The sequence below is a fragment of the Panthera pardus genome, unplaced genomic scaffold (assembly GCF_024362965.1).
Source record: "Panthera pardus isolate Hobbes unplaced genomic scaffold, ASM2436296v1 HiC_scaffold_13, whole genome shotgun sequence".
In the NCBI taxonomy this organism is placed as follows: domain Eukaryota; kingdom Metazoa; phylum Chordata; class Mammalia; order Carnivora; family Felidae; genus Panthera; species Panthera pardus.
The window spans coordinates 27471145-27480398 of NW_026526688.1; the positions used below are offsets into that span (position 1 = coordinate 27471145).

At 49.2% G+C, this 9254-nt stretch overlaps 1 long non-coding RNA gene across 1 annotated transcript; it reads left to right on the forward strand.

The window, feature by feature from the left end:
* Positions 1-706: 706 nt before the first annotated feature.
* Positions 707-7539, forward strand: LOC128776500 (uncharacterized). The gene is made up of 2 exons (XR_008421573.1): positions 707-956; positions 6537-7539. It is a non-coding gene; the product is annotated as an uncharacterized LOC128776500 (long non-coding RNA).
* The last annotated feature ends 1715 nt before the right edge of the window (positions 7540-9254 follow it).

A 9254-nucleotide genomic window follows, 5' to 3' on the forward strand; every position in this document is an offset into this window, starting at 1 on the left:
ATGCTGTATCCTGATTCCCTTGATAACCATATCACAGCTTGAGCAGGTACTGGGTAGTGCAAGGAAGGGTATCAGAGTTTCAATTTGAGCTTTGCTTGAGTGACAAACCGGTCCCACTTAGCCAATCAGTGGCTTTAGAAACCCTTAATCATTTAGAAACCCTGAAGTCCTTGTTTCTGAGTTTTCAGGTAGACAGAAGGGAGAGGCCAAGAACCAACAACTCATGAATGAAAAATTTCCACCTTTAATTACCAATTTTAGCAAAAAGCAAAAGGCCTTTGACAGTGCAGGAGATTGATCGGTTCACTCCAGTTGAAATCATCGTTTTCTGGGGTCAGGGCATGAACAGCCTCTCCCAGCTGGATAGGATGCTCAGATTACCAGCCCTGCAAAGGAACCAAGGGAGAAGCAGAGGCGAGGGGGAGCAAAAGGTCTCTGCTCTCTCCCTCAAGCTTTTCCGTGGGCTGGAGTCCCCAGAAGCTCCTGCAGAATGACAGCCCCACCTGCCCACGCACCCTGGTCACGACACTGCCTCCATGTTCTGCGCCAGGATCTGCCCCTCCTACAGTGCAAATTCTCTTCCATACAACCTAATCTGCTGCTTAATCCAATTTTTGTTTTTTGAAAGAAATGATTTGGGCCAGCCGGCATCAACCTACAAAAGGAAAACAGCTAAACCTGCTCTATTTTCCAGATAAGAATTGTCCCTCTCTCTACCTTTTCAGCTGCGATTAGCATAACAATCCCCAGGGGTTTGCTCACTGAGGGAAATACCCAGGGTTCTCTTTAAGCAGTGGTTAATTACATCCTGCTATTTATCCCATTGATTAGAGGTTAACTAATTTGCACCCAGCCAACTCCGTTTTTAATCTAATCTATTTCTCTTTTTCCCCAGACTCCTGGTGTCCTGTATCCTGTCTGTCACACAGTCTTCAACCTCCCTACCAAGGAAAAAGGTAATGAGAACGGTCTTCTCCTCCAGGTGACCAAAGGGCCCTTTTCAAAGCCCATCTGGATGCCCCTGCCTTGAACCTGAGCTATATCCTCTCCAGACCTGGCTTTCGTTTGGTGCAGTGGAAAAAGGCACAGGCTTTGGAGCCAGACAAATGTGGGTTTCTGTGCTAACTTGGTCATTTGGCCACCTGGGGAACTTTGGATGAGTTCTGACCTTTACTTTCCACATCTTCTCAATGGGAGTGTTACTAAATGCTTAGGCTAATTTGGGAGAGTGTCGTTCTTCAAAATTTATTCCCTTTCTTTTGGAGAATTTTTTAAGCTGGGAGATGCCTGTGAGGCAGCATTTCTGATTCATACATCAGAATCAGAGATGCAACTGGCAAAACTCCAGGTGCGTTGAAAAGCCCGGGTAGGTACAGTGTCATCAGGCCAGGCTACTGAGCTGGCCCAGCTGTTAAGCCAGGTGTTTGCCCATCGGCCAATGTGCCACAAAAGGCCCCTGGATCCTTTCTGCTGCGTCCCGCTACCCTGGACTGCTCCGTGCTCCCCCCTCCCATCCCCCTCCATATGCCTCCACCCACCCCACGGATCCCCACACACATCTCACTGTATCAGTGAGAACTTCTGTGACCCCTTCAGCAAGAAAGGCAACCCTTCCGGCTTCTGGCTTCCTCCAATCCTTGCTGCCTTGCACTCATTTCTTTCTTAACTGTTTTCTGCACGGTACTTCTCCTTCCACTAAGGAATGTGAGAAGTGCTCTTGATGCAACGGTAGCCTCCAATTCTACTCCTGGGCAAACTATCTGTCTTAGTTTGTTCAGGCTGCTATAACAAAATACCACAGACAGAGCGGCTGAGACAACAGACATTCATTTCTCAGAGTTCTGGAGGCTGGGGATTCTGCCCAAGATCACCATGCCGGCAGATCTGGGGTCTGGTGGGGACCCGCTTTCTGGCTTCCAGGTGGCCGTCTTTCCATGGCATCATAACCCGGTGCAGAGAGGGAGGACACAAGCTCTGGCCTGTCTCTACTTACAAGGACACTAATCCCATTCATGAGGGCTCCACCCTCAAGACCTAATCACCCCCCAGAGCCCCACCTCTTGGGAGTACCATCACCCTGGGAATTAGGGTTTCAACATATGAAGTTTGAGGAGACACAAACATTCAGTCTGCAGCAAGCTTCCCACTTCCAGCCGGAGTTTTCCTTATTTTCAATGGCAGAATTGAAACTCATCTTAGACATTGCAGCAAATTCACACGAAAGCCCCTGTCCATATCATGTGAATGGCAACACTGTAAGCTCTGTGCTTGAACCCTGACGAAACTCCTACAATCCTCAGGCCGAGCTCTATGCAGAACAAGTGCCGAGGCTCCTTGTATCGCCCCCCTCCCCCCTCCGGTCTCCCCCCCTCCCCCTCCCCCCAGCGCCACCTCTGTGTTTCGTTTGTGCTCCTTACGGTCTTTCACACACCCTGCAGGATTCACCTGCTCCAGCACACCATCACTCTTGCTGGCTTCTCTGCCCACCATTTCCTGCACCTTTTATGTGGTTTTGATGTTTGCAGCCGGGGGGACCCAGGACCACAGCTCAGGTGCCTGGAGAGACCCATCCAGACCCTTAGCCTCCAGCTAGTCCACGGGGCCAACTTCTCCTTGGACCCCTCTAGCTTGAGCAACTGTCCAAAGCTCCAGGCATTTTCCAATCCTGCCCTGAAGAGGCGTGTGCTTTGCAGGAACTTCTGACCAAACTAGCTGCTTCCGCTCAGCTGAGGCGCACAAAGGCAGTCACATTGAAACAGGCTTATGTGTGTAGATGGCTGTGCAGAGCAGAACCCGAGCTAAAGGGTATACTTCCTGGCCTGAGGCATAAACACCACATATACTTTTTTTTTCTCCTTTCATAAGGGATATTTTTCAGGCTTGTAATGAAGTGTGGTCAGAATGTATTCACTTCTAGAATATTAAGCCAGGCAGAGGTTTTTTTTCCTTTTTTCTCTTTTATACATGTGAGTTAAAGTGGAGTAAACAGAGCATACTGATAAATATTTTACACAAATGTCAGTGGATGTAATTCTAGAGCAGACATTTTTCTGGGGGATTCGGTGTTGGTTTAAAAGGAAAAGCAGGAGATCAGACTAGGTACCTTTAGCAGTAGCTTCACAGAGTTTGGGTTGGGAAAAGCACAGAAACGGTTTTTTAAATTTTCAGGATTTCCACTTGGAAGTTACCAAGGTTGAAAAATACCAAACTGCAGAATGCTGAAACTGTAGATTCTTTTGGTTTTCCTTACGAGGACCCCTGTTTCTGTGCCTGCTCTCCAACTGGCTGAAGAATCAAGAAAAAGTGTTGTGCGGGACACTTGGGTGGCTCAGACGCTTAAGTGGCTGCCTTTGGCTCATTTCACGATCTCACGGTTCATGGGATTGAGCGCCACATCAGGCTCTGTGCTTGGTTCAGATCCTCTGCTTCAGATCCTCTCTGTCCCTCTCTCTCTGTCCCTCCCCTGCTCATGCTCTCAATCTCTCAAAAAAAAAAAAAAAAAAAAAAAAAAAAAGTTGCAGATGGGCTTAACCCTTCCTTGTAGGGCAGCTCTGACAAAGGCCTTTTCCTGTATGAAATCCCCCAAGATTTCAGAAGATAAAATGTGTATGTGTATCTCTGTGCGTGGGCACAAATACATATATGCACACGCATACCTGTATGCATGTGTTTGTATATACATACACATCTGCACAAGTGTGTGTATATACATTTTTTTTTTCTTCTTGAAACACCCATTTCCAACCTCCCTGTCCCTACCTGGGCTCATTTTTGTAAAACCTCCTTGTTCCGTCCCCACCCTTGCAATTCAAAGGGGCTTTCTTCCTCTTCTGTTGTATGTGTTAACTCCTGCTCACTTGTGATAGGATGTATTCAGATTCAGTGCTCGCAAAATTCAGAGACCGATTCTATTCCACCTCCAGTCTGGGTTTTGCCACATGTCGGTGCTTCTTGAGTCAGTTACCGCTCTGGAAGGTCAGCAGCGATCACTGGGTGATGATTGATGCGGGGTGCTTGGGGGTGGACAGGGAGGATCAGGGAGGATCCAGGAGTGAGCCGTCTTGCATTTCGTTCTCATCATTGCAGAGAAGAATAGTCGTTGCTCAAATGAGGCCCCGAGAAGAAGGGCCTGGACTCCTACCTGGCCAGTGCCTCAAAGTCAGCTCGTGCCTGTCATCAGGGAGGGTCTGTGTCTGTCTCTCTGAATCCCTCCTGTGCTTCTTCTAGTTCTATTGTGTGGGGTTTTTTTAAAGTTTATTTATTTATTGTGAGACAGACTGAGACGGTATGAGGGGAGGGGCAGAGAGAGAGAGAGGGAGAGAGAGAATCCCAAGCAGGTTCCACACTGTCAGCACAGAGTCCGGCATGGGGCTCGAACTCACGAAACCACGAGATCATGACCTGAGCTGAAACCAAGAGTCAGTCACTGAACCAACTGAGCCAGACAGGTGCCCCCACTTGTAGTCCTATTTTGAAAGGACTGAGCAACCTCTTCTGCCTACTTCTTGGATGGGGCTCCTTTCTGAACATGACTCCATGTCAAATACCCTACCCAGGGTGTAGACCACAATGAGCACCCAGAAAATGGGGACCTGCTTTAGTCAGCTTGGGCTGCTATAACAAAGGACCACAGACACAGTGGCTTAACCAGCAGGAATTTATTTTCTCGGTTCTGGAGGCCTGAAGTCCAAGATCAAGGTACCGGCAGGGGTAGTTCCTTCTGAGGCCTCTCCCCTTGGTTCATGGGTGGCTGGCTTCTCTCTGTGTCCTCACAGTGGCCTTTCTTACTTTCCTCTTCTTATAAGGACACCAATCATATTGGATTAGGGCCCACCCTTATGACTTCATCTTAACTTAATTATCTCTTCAAAAACCCCATCTCCAAATACATACATCATATCCTGAGGTACGGGGAGTTAGGATTTTAACATATGAATTTTGGTGACACAACAGAGCTGCTGTTAACTCTTCCCAGAAAGAGGCTTGAAATCTTCAATATCATTCTTCTTGACACTCTCCCCAGGAGGTAGTTCTGTGTGGCTGAGAGAGCTCAGGTTCTAGAATCAGCCAGAACTGGATTTGAATCCCAGATTGGCCCTTTCTAGCTGTGTATCCTTAGGTCAGTTACTTAATGTTTCTGAGTTCCAGTTTCCTCTGCTGACAAATGGGACAAAACCCACACACCTTAGGAGCAGCCCAAGGATTCAATATAATGACGTAAAAGAGCCTGGCATGCTACCTGGTTCAAGACTCATGTCCCCTACCTTACCTCTTGACTCATTCACTTCTCTGAGGTCCCCAAGCACATGCCCATCTAGAGATCAGACAGGTACATTTATTTCTGACCAAGAGAGCAATTGCCTTCTGGGTCAATAGCTTATGCCCCCCTCAGGATATCTCAGAACCCCAAGGGAAGGATCTTTGTCTCCTGGGGCCCTACCTGTTCCTGGATCCCACATGCACAACTGAACCTGCTTTGTGCTCCTGGACCTTCCCTCCAGCAGCTCCTTCCCCTGCTGGGCTGGGGGTGGGGGAGGGCTAGGGAGCCTCAACTCCAAGGGTGCTTGTCCCAGGGCAGGCAAGGGGAGGGCAGAGGTCTCCTGGTGGAGAGGCCAGTGTGGCCACAGACAGAAATCGAAATGCTCTAGCCTTGGATTGGGGCCAAGGCAAATCTGCTTGTACTAGGTTGTCAGATTCCGGGGATGAGCAGTTTCCCAGGCTGTGGAAGGTGACCCATGGCTTGTCAGGAGAGTCAGAAGCAATTGCTAAGAGCAGCTGAGGAGAGTGAGGGGGACAAGGGAGAGTGCCAGATTCGCTGGGAGAGCTTGGCTCTCCTTGCTTTAGAAGGCAGTGTATGGAGGACGTCCCTGAGGACAGGGAAGGAGTTTCTAGATCAGAAGGCGTGTTGCAGGGCTGCTGGAATCAGCACTTTCCAAGTACCACCACCCCCCCGCCACCCCCACCTCCCACCCGTTTCTCCCACGCTCTCCTGCTCTGTGGTCGCGGCTCTGGTGGGCAGCATTTCCTGGCCGAGGAACCGGGGGAGAGAAGAGGTCAGCCCTGGGAAGAGCATTGCCTGGGCACAAGGCAGCCCACTGGTGGCGGTTTTCTCTCTTGCCTCTCTTTTGCCTGTTCCTGCCCTTCCTAGCCTAGTTCCTAACTTCTCCAGAAGGTGCTGAAATGGGAAAGTTGACAGAGAAGCAAGTAGGATATGCTTGGCAAGGGTAGGAACTGTGTTAGAGTTATTTGGGTACTGTGTCCTTAAAAGTACCCCCTTTCTTGGGGCGCCTGGGTGGCTCAGTCCGTTGAGCGTTGGACTTCAGCTCAGGTCCTGATCTCAAGCTTCGTGAGTTCGAGCCCCGCATTGGTCTCTGTGCTGACAGCTCAGAACCTGGAGCCTGCTTCCGATTCTGTGTCTCCCTCCCTCTCTACCCCTCCCCTGCTCGTGCTCTGTCTCTCTCGCTCTCTCTCAAAAAATAAATAAACATTGAAAAAAAATTAAAAATAAAAAAGTACCCCCTTTCTTCCCAATGCAGCAGAAAAGAGACAAAGGTTGGGTAAACACTGGTCATTCCATAGCCCAAGCATCTGCCGGAAGCTCCGCTGGGGAGCGGGGAAGAGAAGTGGTGCACAGGCAGAGGAATCCCCAGCCCTCTCCGTACATCCATGAAGACGCAGATGTCTCTTGGCCCCACCATCTCCCACCAAAACGGGTGGTGCGTCCACAGCCTTTTCCCCACACTGCTGCGGGATTAACTTTCTTAAACACAGCTCCGATCGTACCTCTTGGTTTTAAACGTCTGATGACTCTATTGCTGGCCACGTTCAAGGAGTCTACCCCGAAACATCTGCTTCCTCTCCCAACATCTTTGACCCTTTGTCCAGAGTCACCCTTTGCTCTGTGTCTTCCTTGGATGTGCTCTGTATTTTCTCACCTGAGCGCTTTGGCTCACACGTGGCCTTCTCCCGGGTCTCTCGAGACAGCCGAAGAAAGCGCGCGCCCCGCTCTGCGCATGCGTGGACGAATTTGCGCGCTGTGTGATTCCCGGTCCGCTCCCACCAGGGACTCATGGAACCCATCGTGGGTCTGTTTGACGGTCACCCCACATCCGAGTGATGCAAAACGAGAACAGTAACCCGTCTCAAGAAGAGACTTCAAACTTCCCTTTTGAGTCAACTGGAAATTTGGACAAAACTTCTGTTGACATTATATCTACCCCTTTCACTTTCGGTTCACGGAGACACACTGACATTTCTGAAAGGATGTGGCTCTTCCTAGTGTGGCAAACGATACATTCATGCCTATACACTTACAGGCATGGTCTTTGTTCCTTGTCGTGATCAAATGCTCTGTTTTCTTGACTCTCCAGCCAAAAGTAATCCTCTTTTCTTTTCAACTCTTTCAGCACTCCATTTTTTCTTGATCCAGTTAACAAACACGCAGGCATTATTATTCTACCAGGCACTGTTATTTGCACCGGGTGGTGGTGGTCAGCAGGACCAATTTATTGGTCAATAAATTACGATGAAAATCCCTGACTTCGTGGAGCTTGTATTATCTACAGGTAGACAGGCCCCAAACACAAAAAGCTAACGTGTATAGTATGTTACAGGTTGACAGGTCATGGAGAATAAAACAGGGATAGAGCTACGGAGTGTGGGAGGATGGTAAAGCTTTTAAATAAGAAGGTTTTGTAAACTAGACCTAAGCTGGTTTTTGTCTGCTCAGTTCTTAGGTTCTTTTTGGCAGATGATGGTGGCCACGAAGAAGTCTGAGGTAGGTGACGGTTGGCCATTCCCCCACAATGTCACCATCAGGAAATCTCAAACCGGATTCTGCTTATCACATCTATTAGCCGAGTACTTGTTCGCAAAGCAGGCCTGACAGCATTCATAAAACCTCAATTCCCAGCGACCTTTCACGTTTCCAAGGTTCTCTGCCTTCCAGTTGGGACCATACACCACAGATTCTTCCAAACTGGTATCTGATGATGGGGCAGGGTAGGGAACAAGTGTCTCCTAGTGGGCACAGGTTACAAGCCTTACTGGATTCGTATGCCCTGTTTACGTATCGTAGCAAACTGAGGGAGCCAGTCCGCAGAGGTGACTTTAATTTTACCTAAGAAAGGCAATTCTTCAATTTTACCTGTTGCTTAACAGGTTTGTAGTTTCTTTTTTTATTTTATTTTTTTTTAATGTTTATTTATTATTGAGAGACAGAGAGAGACAGAGCATGAGCATGGGAGGGGCAGAGAGAGAGGGAGACACAGAATCCGAAGCGGGCTCCGGGCTCTGAGCTGTCAGCACAGAGCCCGACGCGGCGCTCAAACTCACGGCCCGTGAGGTCACGACCTGAGCCGAAGTCAGACGCTTAACCAACTGAGCCACCCAGGCACCCCAACAGGTTTGTAGTTTCACCAATAAAGACCTTTTTTTTTCTTTTTAATTTACTGTGCTAATTAACAGTGTTGGTCATTGCTTGAGATGGGGCAACAGAAACTCTTGGAGCACCTGCCGTGGAGTGTGGCCTTTGCCAGTGGAACGCCAGCTGAGCATCCCTGAACCGTGCGTTCTTGATTGCCCGCGAACTGACCATCTCTAGAATTAAACTAACAGGCACATCTCTCATACACCACTGACCATACTGAAGTATTTTAAAGTAAATTACAAGTGTCATAACTGGCGTTGAGGGAAGATCATTGGGAAAGTGGCCTGTGGAAAGACTTGAAGGTGGTGGAGGGGTGAGTGTGCAGCTTTGGGAAGCATTCAAGGCTGCGAGAGTAGTTAAGTCCGATATCCCTGAAGCAGAGTGTGCCTGACCTGTCTGAGGAACAGCAAGGAGCAAGGAAGCCAGTGTGGCTGGAGCCGAGTCAAGGAGGGAGGGAGAGAACGGTAGCGCGTGGTGGCAGAAAGGTGATAGGGCCGCATCGCCCGGAGCCTTGCAGGCCATTGTGAGACGGGAGCCGCTGGAGAGTTCTGCGCAGAGCGGTGACGTGATCCGGCTCAGGTTTTCACGAGACCAATCAGGTCGTCTTCTTGAAATAAACTGATGGGGACGAAGGCCACGGCAAGGTGACCAGCTAGGGACCCGTTGGAAGAGGCCGGGCGAGACTGGCCAGAGCAGTGAGAAGTGGTTGGAGTCTGTATATACACTGAAAACAGAGCAACAGGGTTTGGTGACAAATCGGAGGTAGGGTGTGAGAGAAAGAAAGAACTGCAAGTGAACTCAAGGTGTTTGAGCTGAGGAGCCAGAA